The sequence below is a fragment of the Chenopodium album genome, chromosome 8, assembly GCF_948465745.1.
Source record: "Chenopodium album chromosome 8, dcCheAlbu1.1, whole genome shotgun sequence".
In the NCBI taxonomy this organism is placed as follows: Eukaryota; Viridiplantae; Streptophyta; class Magnoliopsida; order Caryophyllales; family Amaranthaceae; genus Chenopodium; species Chenopodium album.
Genome location: NC_137841.1, coordinates 18,748,993 through 18,753,083, shown reverse-complemented (window position 1 = coordinate 18,753,083; position 4,091 = coordinate 18,748,993). Strand labels below are relative to the sequence as shown.

The following is a 4,091-nucleotide window of genomic DNA, read 5'->3' as shown; positions in this document are numbered from 1 at the left end:
CCCTCACGATTTTTCTTGGTTCAATATTTGCGAGTCAGACACTTTAATTTATAAACAATGGGAAAGGATAAAGGATTTTCATTCTCAAAATATCTCGAGTGAGAATTAAACCCCTAACCTCAAGGTTGGAAGATACTCAATATAATGTTATTTACTCCCTCCGTTTTTTAATACTTGCTCCATTTCTCCATGCGCGGAGTTTTAGGAGAAATTGGAGAAAATAATAAAATATGGAGGTAGTGGGGTTGGTAGAAGATTAAAAAATTGTACTCCCTCCGTTTTTAAATATTTGCTCCACTTTCCTTTTTCGGCCGTTTTTAAATACTTGCTTCATTTCCTTATTTGAAAAGGTTTTACAATATTTAATTAATTTCTCTCACTTAGTGGACCCAACATATATTCTCTCCACTACTTTTGCCTTTTACAATTTTTTATTCTTCCACTAACCCCACTACCTCCATATTTTATTACTTTCTCCTAAAACTCCGCGCATGGAGAAATGGAGCAAGTATTTAAAAACGAAGGGAGCAAAAAGCAAAAGTAGTAGAGAAATTAGAGGTGAGAGAATATGATATGAATAAAATATGATATTTGTTGGTTCACTAGGTGGTAGAAATGAATTAAATATTATAAAAACTTTCCAAATAAGAAAATAGAGGAAGTATTTAAAAACGGCCTAAAAAGAAAAGTGGAGCAAGAATTTAAAAAGGAGGGAGTAAAAGTTTAACAAAAATCTACACAAACAAAAACAGACGTCTACATTGGTGTCAGAAATAGACCATATTAGTCAACATCTTGAAGGATGTAGCTACCCCAATCTGAATTTCTCAGTATTCTAATACTCTACACTCTACACTCTACATTCCCCCCCAACCATACTACTTTGTATACTTCATTATTTAATCTTTGAAAAATCTCCAAATTTCTTCCTTCTTTCTTTCTTTTGACAAAGACTGATTATTCATTATACAAACTTTATTTTCACTTTAAATTCTCCATTAAATTCATCTTTTCCACTTTTTTTCCCCAGATTTCAGTATATTCACACTACCAATTTCTTTCAACTTATCCCACTTTTATTTGTCCCAGTTTATTGTCCTAGATCTTCAAGGTCAGTTTCTTCCAATTTTCTATCAAATTCTTCATATTAGTATGGTAATTATTATATTAAATTAAGTAAATAACTAAACCATCTTTTATTTTCTTTTAATATTGCATCATTTTGTATAAAATCAGCTTAATTTTCTTGCACTTTTGTGGGTTTAAGCTTTGTTCATATCTACTTTACTAATCAAGCTTCTTTTTGTTCAAATTATTGATGTTTTTAATATTATGTTAAATAAAAGCGTATAGTTAAGTATTTTAATTTAAGTGTACTTTGTGTTGCTATTATCTGATGTTTATTTCAAATTAGTTATCTGGGTTTTGTAGATTAATTTAATTTTTTTTTGAATTTCATGCTTTTGAGGGTTTTACTGTTTCAGAAGTTCAAAAACATTAGTCTTTTATTTCTGGGGTTTTAGAGAAGTGAACATTGACCTATAATGGGGGGCTATGAATCTGAGCTTCCTGCAAGAAATGCAGAAGGTGACCTTGTTGCTGCTGCACAGCATATTGTTGCAGCATTAGGGACCAAAAAGATTTTGTCTCAAGATGAGAAGAAAATCTTGGTTGATCTTCGAACCCGATTGACCGCAATGTCTATGGTTGATGATTCAAAGGTTATTGAGTCTCCAACTAGGGGGGTTAGTGAGACTGAGGAGTATCTTAATCTAGTCTCGGAGAAGATAACGAATCGTGTATCGGATGAGACGATGATATGGGATATGGGTCCAGAGGATGCTTCTGAGTACCTAAAGGCGGTTGATGAGGCACGTGTTTTGACTGAAAATTTGGAGAATTTGTGTTTGAATAAGGATGATGAGGAAGTGGAGCTATTAAGGAAAGCTCATGATGTGCTTCAGACTGCAATGGCTAGACTAGAAGAAGAGTTTGGGCACATAATTGTGCAGCATAGCCAGCCTTTTGAACCGGAGCACAAGTCTTTCCGTTCTAGTGAGAGGGGTGATATGGTTGGTAGCCCGATTTCCTTGGAGGATGATCCACTAGAGGATTCACTTCAAAGAGAGTCTGTTGGCAAAAACTTGGAGGATTACATTGTTGATTTAGTGCACCCAGATGTGATTCCGGACCTAAAGTGTATTGCAAACATGATGTTCATTTCTAATTATGACCATGAGTGCTCCCAGGCTTATGTTAATGCAAGAAAACATGCCCTTAGTAGATGCCTCTTTGTTCTTGAAGTCGAGCCACTAAGCATTGATGATGTACTTAAGATGGAATGGGGCAGCTTGGATTCACAAATCAAGAGATGGGTTTGGGCCTTGAAAATCTTTGTAAGGGGATATCTTGCAAGTGAGAAAAGGTTATGCGACGATATCTTTGGGGAGTTTGGCTCATTGAGCTCTCTGTGCTTCACCGACTCATCTAAAGCTTCAGTTATGCAGCTACTAAGTTTTGGGGATGCTGTGGCTGTGAGCCCAAGGCAACCTGAGAAATTGTTTCGTATCCTTGATATGTACGAGGTTCTAGCAGATTTGCATCCTGATATTAATTCTTTGTATGTGGAGGATCAGGCTGTTAGGGATGAGTTCTGTGAAGTTTTGAGGAGATTAGGTGATGCAGTGAGGGCGACTTTTCTTGAATTTAGGAATGCTATTGCTAACAATGCATCAGTCAATCCTTTTGCCGGGGGTGGGACTCACCATCTTACCAGGTACGTCATGAACTACCTGAGGCTCCTCACTGATTACAAAGACACTCTAAATCAAATTCTTGAAGATGCTGAGAGAGAGGAATCTCTTTCTCCCATGGCTGATTCTGGAGCATTTGGAAACGAGGTAAACCAATTTGATAGCACTTGTAATGCTACTCCAATGGCTTTCCATTTCCGATCCCTAACTTCAGCCCTCATAGCTAATATAGATGAAAAGTCAAAATTATATAAGGATCCTGCTTTACAGCATTTCTTTCTCATGAACAATATTTATTACATTGCACAAAAGGTGAAGCATTCCGAGCTTAGAGATATATTTGGGGATGATTGGATCAAAAGGCACAATGGGAAATTTCAGCAGCAAGCAATGAATTATGAAAGAGCTACCTGGAGCTTCATCCTCTCGCTTCTCAAAGATGATGGAAGTGAGAACTCTGGATCGAATTCAAGCATAAAAAATGTTCTGAAAGAAAGGTTGAGGAGCTTCTATGCTTCCTTTGAGGAGGTCTATAGGAATCAAACTGGATGGCTGGTCAGGGACCCCCAGCTTCAGGAAGATTTGCGTATTTCAACATCGCTTAAGGTGATCCAAGCATATCGAACCTTTGTGGGACGACACAGCAACGAAATCAGTGACAAGTACATAAAGTACACTGCTGATGATTTGGAAAACTTTATACTAGATTTGTTCAGTGGATCTCAAAGGTCATTGAATAATATCGGTAGAAAATGATCTGTTTGCTATTTAGAACGGAGCAATTTTAAGCTGTAATATTCGCTTTTGTGATTTTGTTTACGAGTTCTCTACATATATAATGGTTGAATCTCGTCCTTTCACGTCTCTGTATTCAAACTTTGTACAATATGTGGCAATTATGTAAAGCATATGATTTTGGTATGGCAAATGTTAAGAATTGAGATATACTTTGTATTTCACATATTTTTGATTTTATAGTTTGGATGTGTATATTACATAAGAGTACATTTCTTCTTATATCTTGTCTTTCGAGATTAGATGGAAATAGAACTGCATTTGCATTCGAAACAGAGAGACAGTGTTACAGACTTACAGGTTCTTGCATTACATGTAGTTGCTTCTAGTTTTTCACTACATGATATAAAAGCTTTTCCAGCACCGACTGCCAAAGAAAGCATTACAAGAAGAGCAGAGTATGTATACTTCTATCTTCGTCTTCTGAGATAAAGATTTCGCCGAACTCGGAATGAGAAGAAGAAAAACAGGAAATGGGATTAAGTGTTTTCATCTATACTACCTTTTTTTCGCTCTGTTATAAATTGTCTCTGTCATAAGGCG

General features: G+C 36.3%; 1 pseudogene across 2 annotated transcripts; it reads left to right on the top strand.

The window, feature by feature from the left end:
* Positions 1 to 853: 853 nt before the first annotated feature.
* Positions 854 to 3,712, top strand: LOC145641747 (exocyst complex component EXO70E2 pseudogene; annotated as a pseudogene). 2 transcript variants are annotated; one of them, XR_014115514.1, is made up of 2 exons: positions 854 to 1,111; positions 1,524 to 3,712. The product of XR_014115514.1 is annotated as an exocyst complex component EXO70E2 pseudogene, transcript variant X1 (transcript). The 2 variants fall into 2 exon arrangements; XR_014115515.1 differs by having other exon boundaries at positions 1,485 to 3,712.
* The last annotated feature ends 379 nt before the right edge of the window (positions 3,713 to 4,091 follow it).